Source organism: Podarcis raffonei, chromosome 5 (assembly GCF_027172205.1).
Source record: "Podarcis raffonei isolate rPodRaf1 chromosome 5, rPodRaf1.pri, whole genome shotgun sequence".
NCBI lineage: Eukaryota > Metazoa > Chordata > Lepidosauria > Squamata > Lacertidae > Podarcis > Podarcis raffonei.
In genome coordinates, this window is record NC_070606.1 from 53536292 (window position 1) to 53549008 (window position 12717).

General features: G+C 42.2%; 1 long non-coding RNA gene across 1 annotated transcript; it reads left to right on the plus strand.

Annotated features, from left to right (window-relative positions):
* The first annotated feature begins 461 nt into the window (after positions 1–461).
* LOC128413432 (uncharacterized) lies at positions 462–9240 on the plus strand. Its single transcript, XR_008330340.1, has 2 exons — positions 462–558; positions 8876–9240. It is a non-coding gene; the product is annotated as an uncharacterized LOC128413432 (long non-coding RNA).
* Positions 9241–12717: the final 3477 nt, after the last annotated feature.

The following is a 12717-nucleotide window of genomic DNA, read 5'->3' on the forward strand; positions in this document are numbered from 1 at the left end:
ATCTTCTACAAAGAACATGCTTCTAGATATTGTTATGAAGATATTGTTATGCCCCCATTTTGGCCTCCACAATGTAAGAAGTTGAATGGGAGGGAAGTGGCGGCAGAGTAGGATGGCTGCTGGAACTTGTCCTGCCTGTTCTCTGCTGCTTGCCTGAGCTGTGTTCTGTTCAGGCTGTAATGGCAGGAACACAGTTTAGGTTTCCCAAAGAAGGCGCCCCCCCAGAGCAGCAGATTTATGTAGATATTAAATAACAATATGGAACACTGAAGAATCCCAAAGATTCATGTCCAAGGGATTGAATAATGCTCCAGCATCTAGCCAGGTAGGCCAGAACTCCAAGGCTCCATACCCCAGAAGGATGCCATAGTGTTATTGAGAACTGCAAAACCAATAAGGATGCACTTCTCATTCCTAGTTCCTGGGTTAAGCCATCCAACAAGCTGTTTCAGTTCCTCAACAAGGCCATAAACAAGACTTGAACCCAGATTGGAAAGGATAATCAGTGTCACCTAAGAAATTCTGGATCTGTGTTGCCAATACTAACTCCAGGGCATAGTGCGATGGAGAGTGGCTAACAATTATCAATTATAGAATAATTATAGATTATACAAGATTTCTTTCCATGTGAAGTGAAAACATCCCTTGATATTTCAGATGTCATGTGCTCTTAAAGCCTATCTATTTTTCTCTGATGCATTTGGATATTGCAATTGCTTTAGATATACATGTCCATGAACTGGGGTTGAGTAGATTCTTTGCAGCAGAAAGGATAATTTTGCACAATGAAGAATAAGGAGGAGCAGGAAGGAGGAGGGCTTGGCAATTGAAAATAATACTAAGTTGGCTATTTGACATTGTTGATGCATTGCAAATTAACTCTCAACCATTGCAAGTCACAAGCAAGCTGTTAGAGTCAAGAACTTTACTTTCATCATAGGTATTAATAATAATGAACAACTCACAACAGTGCAAATTACCCAACAAACAAGTGCAGCTGCAAGCCCAAAGGTCTCCAAGATCAATGGGCCTATTAGGAATGCAGCCAGTATTCAGTGGCAATTGGAGATGATTAGCCTTCTCCTCACATAGGCCGATGTCCCCTTATTTTTCAGCACCTGATGAATCATACTAACTTCAAAGTGAATAAATTAATTCATTAATATCAACTTCTGCACAAATTGAAACTCAACATGAAATGGCATATTTGCCAGCATCTCAGTTGGCAACTGGGTTTGTTTGCCAATTATTTTTAAATCTCATTTTAATTGACATTGTGCAAATGACCAGTTTTAACAAACTGACCATAAAGCTACCATGCTCTGAAGATTTAATATTGGATGCATGTTTGATGCAAGTGAGATGTTTACAAGAGGGAAAGAGTGAGGTGTTGTTTGCAAATAACAGCCTAGTGTCTGATTTCAGTGATCTCTCTCACCTTTTAAATAGCCTAATGCAGAGCTTTCCAAACTTTTCACATTGGTGACATACTTTTTAGACAGGCATCATTTCACGACACAGTAATTCATTTTTACTAGCAAACTGGAGGTTAAACTAACCCCTTTTCAGCCCTGGGAGTAGCGTGGGGAGCATTCACGTGACACACCTACACACTGCAGCTGACACACTAACATGTCATGACACATAGTTTGGAAAGCTCTGGCCTAATGGTTCATATTCCTTGTTACCTGCTCCAGTTGGCTGCTTTACTGCATACCAACCTCCCTAGGCAGCATCCGCTTGTAATAACATGGATGAATACATATCATTGCATGCTGATGGGTGATCTGGGCAAACATAGTGAAGTAATCAGAAAAGCAGTTCATCATGTGACCTCTGCAATATGGACCAAACTCAACATACATCTGGAAACACACAGTGGGTAAAGCAAACTGGCCCCAAATAATAGACAGAAGTAGAGTTCATGTGGTCATAGGCAACTTTCACTCTATACATTTAAAGCACTATGATACCACTTTAAACAGTCAGGACTCCCTTCCCCCCAAAATATTGTGGGAGCTGGGAGCCTTACACTCATCCCAGGGAAATAGAACTCCACATAGGTGAGACAGGTTAGTCTCAAATGTGATTTGCATCCATCCCATGGCTGAGTAGCTAGCCTGTGGAAATGACCACCACCCACAGGTTGGTATCTCAGGTATACATTGGCATAGGAATTTGTAACCTTTTGAACTCTGCCACCTTCTAGAAGGTAGGAAGGCATCCACCCCACCCCCGCCGCCTCTTCTCCTATTTCTCCCTTTACACCCATCCTTCTTCCATACATACCCATGACTCCAGAATCTTAAATGGAGATTTTATCCTAGTCAGGGACTGTAAACACTGGAGTTTACTGTGAAATTGCTGCTCTTTGTCTTCCCAGATAGATTGCATAGTGCACATGATGTTACCCTCAAACAACACCAATCCCAGTGCCCCCCCCCCTCAGGCTCCAAACCACTCCATTCGAGGTCACAGAACATTTGTTTCAGTATTTCGGTATGGGTGACTCAGGTGTCATTTTCTGCCATTCCCCTTTCCATGCCCACGAGTTCCTCAATGCTTTCATTTCTTTTCTGGTTACTTGCAACTATTTCTGGTGCACTCCAGAACAGAGGAATATTTTCCCCCTTTTCAAACCACATGGAAAATTTCTACACCAGATACATTGTGCATCAATCTGAAAAGTGTGTGCTCAGAATTTACAATTGCTTTCATTTCTTTTCCAGCATACTGTACTAGTATGGGCATTTAAGGAATTCAGCCTCTTATTTGCGCACGGAAATTTACAATTGCCTAGGTATTTTTGCATGCTTCTTGGGTGCAAGATTATCTATGCACATGCCCTGGTGGTATTTAATTGGCATAACAGAATCAACAAATTTCTAGGTTATAAATTGCTTAGACACCTTTTTGGAGCAGTGTACGGTTCTATCCATGCAGAAGATCTCAGATAATTGTGGTTTAAGGGTTATGCTATGTTCCAAAGGACACATGTAATGAGGCAGACAGGCAGAAAAAAAATGCCTACTAAGTCCTCAAGTGACTGTTATCAATACTGCAGCTGAAGGTGGGCTGGGTGGTTTCAATAAATTCAAAGAGGTTGGTTGGTGTCTAGCACAGACTTAAATAGCCACATAGCCCTCGCCCGACATCAGAAACTGTCAGCAGTGGCGTAGCGTGGGTTGTCAGCACCCGGGGCAAGGCAAGTAATTTGCGCCCCCTAACCCGTGGATTTTAGCACTCGAGTCTCTTCCACTAGATTAGCGCGCCCCGCCTCAGATGTTGTGCCCGGTGTGGCCAGCCCCCCCTGCACCCCCACGCTACGCCACTGACTGTCAGGCATCCTTGCCTCTCCCCTTGCCTGGCTCTGAGCGCAGTTTTAGTGCCAAGCTAGCAGAGTAATATTCCCCTAGACACAAATTTTCTTACCTGTGCAATGTAAGTGTTATGTACTGAGTTGAATAGGATCCAAAAGGCAGCAGTCTGATTGGTCCTAGAACAATAGGATCCAAAAGGCAGCAGTCTGATTGGTCCTAGAACAATAGGATTCAGAATGCAGCAGTCTGATTGGTTGGCAGGAACCACCCAATCATGCTCCAGATAGAAGTGAATCCACAACCTGATTGGCTTACAGTAGAATTCCGGAATTAGCCAATCATGTGCAGCCCATTGTGTAAATAATGTATATAAAGCAGATACTTTGAGGGGACTTTCATTCATTCCTCCTCACCACTATGAGCTGAATAAAGAGCATGAAATCACTTTGCGACTCTGAGTATATTTCAGTAAGTAATCAGCACCTGCTGGTTTTATTACCTAGTAGAAGGTGATTGTCAGGTCCATTCTTAAGAAATAGATTCGCCATGTTCCTTTCCAATACATTCTTGAATTGGACTTGTCACGTCACCATATAGTTTCTCCAAGCACCTCTTGAAATTGAAGCTGGCAGGCTGTAGCCTCAGTAACAAAGCAGCTGAAAAGAAGGCTATAAATCAGATCGTCATCGCTTTGTGGAGGAATAAGGCATCCCCTGTAAAAATGCATTTGTAAAAGGGCCCAGCCAGCATTGCAAAAGCCACACTCATTATATTCCTAGATATCCATTTGAATAATAGATTTCATTCAACTTTTGGCAGACACTTTAAGATTACCCCCCCCCCCCAATTTCTTTTATATCTAAGCAATGAAGTACAGAGACCCCAGGAGCTTGGTCAAAGATATAAAGTTGCTCTCCTTGAAATAATTCTGACACTTCTCTTTTTTGAATCCCACTACTTATGTGTAGTCATTCTGTCCTCTCCCTGATTATCTTAATGGTAGATCTGATGCAAAAAAAATGGGCTGCTTGTGTCCAACACATTTGCACCTCACAGGGAAATGGAACTGTAATGCCTCTGTTGGTCTTCCAGGTGAAACATTCTCTGCAATTTCTCCAAGCACTTATTTCACATGTGTTCCACACGGGCAATGAAGTACATTCTGCAGAGATTTCCTTCTATGCAGATACACACGCTGACATGTTATTTCAGCCTCGTGTTTTCCACTGCCTTATTTGCCACCACTGGTACTTAGCATGGATGATTCCCCACCAGTGCTTTCCAAGCTGACAAGCCTTTCTCAATAAATTCTTGGGTTTCCCCCTTGCACAGACCAGTTTGCTATATTGGGGAAGAGGGTGGGTCTGCTGTGAAACTTGCTCAGGCTAAACTTTGCATATTCAGCTTGTTCCTGGAATGTATATGGAACACTTTATTATAATGGGAGGGATGCAGGTGGCACTGTGGTCTGAACCACTGAGCCCCTTGGGTTTGCTGATCAGAAGGTCGGCAGTTCGAATCCACGTGATGAGATGAGCTCCTGTTGCTCTATCTCAGCTTCTGTCAACCTAGTAGTTTGAAAGCACACCAGTGCAAGTAGATAAATAGGTACCACTGCGGTGGGAAGGTAAATGGCATTTCCTTGCACTCTGGCTTCCGTCACAGTGTTCTGTTGCACCAGAAGAAGTTTATTAATGCTGGCTACATGACCCAGAAAGCTGTCTGTGGACAAACACCAGCTCCCTCAGCCTGAAGTGAGATAAGTGCTGCAGCCCATAGTCACCTTTGACTGGACTTAACCATCCAGGGGTCCTTAACCTACCTTTAGCTACCCAATGATAGGATGTCATTAATTGTCCCATTAGTCTCAGACACATTGCTCATGCTTCCCTTGGAATATTTTACTACTTTAGCCTGCACAAATGGGCTTTTTGCTGAGTAACAGCACAACCCTATATTCAATTAATCAGAAATGAACCCCACTGAATTGAATATGGCTGGATCCCATATAAATCTGTGCAGGATGCAGCCTAAATCATTTCCTGCAATACACATTTTTCATCCTCTTGTCTTAATAGTGTTCTTTATTTGCCTCCATAGTAACATTTCTCCTTTCGGATTCTTTATAGCAGGGCTGTCTTAAATTTCATTTATGTACCTAATAAAAAATACAATTGGCTTGTGATTAGAAAAAGGCCTCTCCTGTCTGTAAGGGATTCATCTGCCAACTGTACACCTTCCCCATTCCGAGGTAATTTTGTGGGGTAGAGGGTTGAGGGAGATGAGGGAGGATTTGCATTGAAGGGGAAATAGCAGAAGTGGGATGAAAACCCTAACTGGTTTTGGACTCACCTCAAAGGAAGCTGATCCAACACAATATGGTACCTGACACTCCAAGCAAGAAGCATTTACATAATGAGTTTCCCACAATCTTGTGCTTTCCTGCTTTTTGCTACAACTTGGATAAAGTCAGGGGACAATGGGTTAGTCATTCCCCCACCCCAACTTCACCATGGAACAGCATGTGTGCAAAGCAGTCCAGGAGAATCATCTATCATCTATCTATCTATCTACCTATCTATCTATCATCTATCTATCTATATCTATCTATCTATCTATCATCTATCATCTATCTATCTATATCTATCATCTATCTATCTATCATCTATCTATCTATCTATCTATCATCTATCATCTATCATCTATCATCTATCTATCTATCTATCATCTATCTATATCTATCATCTATCATCTACCTACCTATCTATCTATCATCTATCTATCAATCATCTTTCATCTATCTATCTAGTGTTCTTTAGGGTTCTTCCTCTGCAGATTAGGTACTTTGAGGCACACATGCCTTCTCATTAAACTGGTAGGCTCCCCTAACCAGTAAGGAGAATTGCTTTATTTAACAGACCTTTAACAAGCTTGTCATAATGCACCAACACCCACCAAGCCCTCTTTCTTCCTCACACAGACCACCTTGTAGAATGGAAGGGTAATGGACATCCAACTCTAGTACTGTTTAGCTGTGCTGTCTTTGGCTGCCCTCCAACAGCATCTCCTTTTCTTTCTCATCACACAAAAGGTGTCACTCAACTGATGCTAAAGGAATGGAACTATATGAAGTTAAAGCAGCAACCTAGTAGCATCAGCTCTACCATTAGACAGACTGTGGTGTTTGTTTTCTACATTTAATTTCAAAATATGTTGATTTTTTTTCTGTTACCGTCTCTTACCATGAGACAGGAGCCTGTTTTGGTAGCCTAGAATTCAGTTGTTCCCATCACTGGCTCCCAAAGACATGCAGACTAGTGCTGCAATTGCCATGAATCAACTCAGTTCTATCTACTAGTGTTGAGCTAAGCAGTGCTTTGGCTGCAGAGTGAACCTATCTGCATTGTCCATAATTTCTATTCACTCTTGCAAAGCAGTCCAAGAGAATCATCACAATCACAGCACCATAGGATGAGCATCCCCATCCCCTGACATCTGATACCTGAATGGAAGTAGATTACAGAACTGGCAGCAAGCAGCAAACTTACAAGAGATGATTCTCAGCAAAAATGGTTAATGTGCCAGGAAGTTGCATGCCTATGAATGATAATCCGGATGATAGAACAAGGTCCACTAATGGATTCTTAGTTGAGTGCACACACACTGGTACTTCTTTACTTAGTGCTTATCCACACCTACTATTTGCCCTGCACTTTCTAGGCACAGGTCTGTGCTTTAAAGCTCTGTGTCCCAGCACTCTCCCCCGCAAGTAGGCAGTGAGATGAATAACATAGTTGAAAACTGAACTGCAGCAGAATGTAAACAGTACTGCTTGCAACGAACACAGGGTAGAATAGAAATCAAAGTTTTCTTATGTCTCTAATTGCAGTAGAGCACACAGCAAGATTGGTTGATCACTTGTTCGTATGTAGTTGTGTAATTGGGGATGGCACAAAGAATCTTATCAATCATTCCGAGCTGATGGAGAGGGATTTAGCATAGAGAGAACATCACTCAATGCAGATATTAGCAAGCATTGTGAGCTGGTCAAATTTATATTTCAAACCATTTAATTACAGTCTTCTGCTCCATCATTAGCTTCATTAATTCTCGGCTGATAAAAATTAACAGAAAGGAGCAATTAATTTCAGGTAGTGTTATGTTGATTTATATGGAACTGGAATCAGGACCCAGTCTTGGGTAGGTTTGCTCAGTACATTTCCCATGTTGTTCAGTTGCTGAAATATTAAAAGAACTCACTGTGTTTTAGCTTAATTAGAAGGGACTAATGTAATGGACAAACTATAATGAATGGCCATTAAGTCACGTAGAGATCTTGTTTCAGAAAACAATTTCCTTCTTACAGTTGCCATGTTCTTATTATATTTGTAGATGTAATTAAATGGTAGAATGTACGCACGGTTGGTTTTAGTTTGTTGTGTGGAACCTGTTGTTCAAAGCACATTGGAAGCTGCCTTATAGCAAATCAGACTATCAGGTCTTCTAGCAATGTCCTTTGCACACTGACTGCCAGCAGCTCAATCAGGTTTTCAGGCCTGGTATCTTCTGTATGCAAAGCATGTGCTATTCCATTGACTCTTGGTTCTTCGCAGGAGAGTTCAATTTAGGAAAATGTAGGTTTTAGCATTCACACATACAGTGTAAATGTTAGTTCTAAACATGAGGTCTCCCTTCCTGCAGAAGTTTGTACTGAATGTATGGTATACCAGGGGGACAGGGCTTCCAGGCTTCCTGCACTTACAGGAAAGCACAACCAACGACACCGTGAGGTTTTCAAGAAGCATAGACTAGCGATGGGAAAAATTATCAATAGTTTTTCTCAGCATCTCATTTTTCCAATCTTAAATTCAGTTCTTCACATTTCCACATCAGTTTGTGATCATATATATATATATATATATATATATATATATATATATATATCTGAAAAATTCATCAGCATTTTAGTATGAATTTCCCCCAATATTTGCATGTTGGTATACAATTTTGCCTAATACATGCAGGTCCCACTATCCACCCACTCATAATGTGAAAATGTAAGTTATCCAGAGATAAAGAATTATACTCAAACCTTGCTATACACACTGCAGATTCCTATATCCAAATAGCCAGAGTTTGCTCACTTCCTTACATCCCTACTTGTTCGTGCTTTGCTGGTAGGTAGCAGCCATTTTCGGACAAAAACTGCAGGGCAGGAGAGGAAGAAACCATGGAGGGAGGAGGGAGAAAGATCAGACAAATAATGGATTAGAAAAGTTCACATAGGAATCAGTGGAAATCATGGACTCATTATGTGAACTCTTGCTTAATGAATGATTTCCAGGGAATGCATTTTGTTTGATAAGTGGGACCTGCCTGTATATACACCATCCTGCATGTATACACATGTTCTCCATTATAATGGTTTTAAATGTTATTTTCACTAATATATGCATTTTGTACACACTGATTCACTGGCAAAATTGACTGCTTGCAAAATTCAGAGAAGTGAAAAATTTTAAAGGATGGCTGCGTTTCACTCCTTGTGGTTTCAGAAAGTGCAAATTAAGTATATTCATCTTCAAATGTGAACTGAATTCTACATCTCCCATATCCCTAGCATGGACACCCATGAAGGTGGCAGAATACATGCTACTGGAGAGATAAATGGCAGATTGAAAGTAAGGACTCTATGAAAATCTCTTGGACAGCTCCATAGTATGCTAACCACAGTGTAAGCTCTGCATCCCAAATCCACTGAATATTTCTCACCCTTTTGATAATATTCAAATGCAATTTCTTTTTGTATGAATGGATGGGCCATTGTTTGGGAAATGCAGGGGGGAAATTCAACACATTACTACTTGTGCTAAAATCAAAACCTAAATAAAAAAATGATGGCATTGTGAACATGCTAAAATGTTAAATGCACTTATTTCTAGCATGTCCTGTGAAGAAAGCCTGGGTGAATAGGTAAAGTGTAGTTAATAGGCAGGAGAGGTTGCTTGCATCCAGGTTAATTACATTATCATTGTGAATGCTTCCTGGCAAATATACTTGCATTGTCAGAGTGCAAAGTAGGGAAAGCTCACCTCTTACCTTTTCATAAAAATTAGTACATTCATCAGCAGCTGTTAGCTCCTTCACTCTCTCCTTTGCATTCTAGACTAAAATTAACTGACTGGAAATTATAGTTATTAGTCATTTATCTGATCTAATTAATTTTATTCTGTCTCCTTTTCAAGCTCATTCTTCATTTTTGCAGTTCAGTTAGCAACCTGGAATTGAATCATAATATCTTTGCCATAATATCTTTGCCATCTTTGGCGTTTCCGTGTGCTGCGCTGGTGCTGGCTCGCCAGAGCAGCTTCGTCACGCTGGCCACGTGACCCGGAAGTGTCTCCGGACAGCGCTGGCCCCCGGCCTCTTAAATGAGATGGGTGCACAACCCTAGAGTCGGACACGACTGGCCCGTATGGGCAGGGGTACCTTTACCTTTACATTTATCTTTGCCATAAGCTTTTTAATTTTTTCTTTGCTATTCTTTTATTTGCCACCACTATAATTTGTACTTATTGCAATGTATAATGTTATTATCTCTGGTTTGGGGTTCTTGATGGATTTATCTAAGTCTTCGGGAGGTGGCAAAAGTAGAGGCTGAAATGGATGCCTAAGATAAGACAATGAAAAAAAGAGTGAGTCTCTTAACAGTCTGTGACTGAAATTAATAAGAAGAATGTTTCCATGTTGCCTGCTATTGTTAAGTCTTGTATGAACATGCAGAATTAATAATATTTAGCATTTATCAAAGGAAGCCTTGCTCCACCTGGTGACTTCCAGATGGTGTGGACTAAAGAGCCCATCATCCCTGACCAATGGCCATGTTGGCTGGAGTAGATGGGAGTTGTACTCCTATAACATCTGAAGGCAGCCCTATTTAGGGAAGTTTTAATGTTCGATGTTTTATTGTGTTTTTAATATTCTGTTTGGAGCCGCTCAGAGTGGCTGGGGAAACCCAGCCAGATGGGTGGGGTATAAATAAAATTATCATCATCATCATTATCATCTGCAGGTCCACTGAAATGTAAAAAGCACAGAACCCACATACATATATATTTAAACTATACTCTGAGGATGGTGTGGTATTGAATGAAGCTCCTGTTTCAAGAGCAAAAATCACCCTCTGAGGCAACCCTAGTTCAATTATATTCAAAAGACAATCTGCTAAGGAACACCTGCCTTTTGAGACTTCAACAATGTTGGCATCTCTTAACCAACCAGACTTAGATTTGATAATGTCCTTTCTATTGCATTACTGCAGAATTACCTACATTATGGTAGCTTTTTGCTACAACTGTGCTGACAAGCCTTGCCTCTTATGTTATCTTTCTAATCTCTTTAGCATCATCTGCTGAACATTTTATTTGCAATTGATTTTTAAATTTACCTGTAATTGAAGTTTAAGTGTAGCTACCTCCTTGCAACGGGGGCAATTAAGTGCTGATTAAAAGTGATTGCAGAAGCCACCATTTTCTTAATTATTTGTTCTTAATGGTTCACTGTATAGAGAATCGATCATATTTCCTAGAGAGTATCTTTTAAAGAGGGAACAATGAAGATGTAATTGCAACATACATTTCTCAGTGCTTTCTGGGTGCTACTTCTAATTCTGAATGTATGCCAGATTAGCTCCCACAACCAACTACACATAGGGCAGGATTCAACTAAGTTGTTGCATGAACAGAACCAGGTCCCCTTGCGCAACAAGAAATCCCACACACTCCTACCCCACACCCGCTAAATCTGCTCCAAATGGTTGGGGGGAAACCCAGAGCAAGTGAGTGCATGCAAGGGAAAACCCCACAGCGTGTGTGGAGCTTATTCCCCATGTGCATATTGCACCTAGCACTGCATTAAAGTCCACCCATAATCTCAAAGGGCAGCAAAGGCATAACCATTGTCACTAGGTGATGACCTCACCACTGACCCAGTGTTTCTCCTTCCTGGCAATGTTGCACCGTAAACAGTTGTGTCCCTTTGCGTGACCAGGCGGTGTCGGCCCCAGGCCCTAGGAATCATAAGGAAGGAATAAAGACTCTGACAACATTATATGGAATTAAAATTAGGCCACAACTTTATTAAACTTCCAAAAGTAGGAAGACCTTGGCTTAGGCCTTGGGCGTGTATCCTCCCAGCCCTCCAGCCGGGGGGAACTGGGGCTCATCAGGGTAAATAGGATATGGGGGTGCTCTGTGAGATGTAAGTGTAGCAGGCAGCCAAGCCCATATCCCCACATGCAGGGTAGTTCACTGATGACCTTTCAGTGTATGGCCAGTGACACCCATATATATATAACCCCTTTAAGAGGGGGACCCTGGAATCGCCGCCGCAGGGGGGTGAGTCACCACTTCAAGCCCACCCCCCAATATAGGGAAGAAAAGACTAAAGGATTCCACCCAAGGCCATAACCGCCAAAGTTGTGACAAATTGCTACGGGGAAGACAAAACCTGCCAATACAGGAAAATTTCTTCCTAGTCCTTCAACAGCAACCAGTCAAAGACCGTAGCAGAGCCCACTAAACAGAAAAAAAGTTAACCTGCAAACAAGAAAACATTAAACTAAGGGAGGGGAGAGTTGGGAGGGTGAATCTCCTGAGCCAACTGCCTGGCTACTGTCGGCTCCACCCCCTATTTATAAGTGGGGCTGGCCCCACCTCCCAGCAAGGGCATGAACCTCCAAAAGAGGCAATCCAGCCCCTGTTTCCCAGTAACCTCCCTAGGAACTGTAGCACCACACACGATCCCGCAAAGGGCACCCACAATGTAAAGTGTAAGTGCTCATTAGCCAATAACATCCACAGATCTAGTGTGGATTTGTATCAAATTGCAGAATTGCAAGAGACCCAAACTCACCTAGTCCAAGACCAGCCTTCACAACCAGACCTCCACTGTGACAATCACAGTGACAATTTAAACGCTCTGGGCCATTTTGCACATAACACTGGGAGAGGGAAGGCTGGTGAGGCCCCCTACACTTAGAGGCCCTAGGCTTGAGCCTACTTAGCCTATACATAAATCCAGCACTGGGTCAAGGCGGTGGCCACCCCTCTGCCACCGCCATCGCTGCAGCATCAATGTCCTGAACGTGTACTGTAGTATTTATTCATTTAGCCATGCACCCCCAGTCGACCAGATTGGTCGACCCGAGGAGTGATGCTACTGGGGACTCCCTAATGGCGTGGGGGCTAGCTACGCCCCCTGCGCAGAGGGGAGAGCTCGTGACGAGCCCATAAAAAGGAAATGGCTTTGGTGGGCAGGCGCTCGGGGGCTGCAAGAGATTGTTTTTTCAAAATTGCCTGGGGGGCCATTTGAAACCAGCCCAGGGGTTTCATTTGGA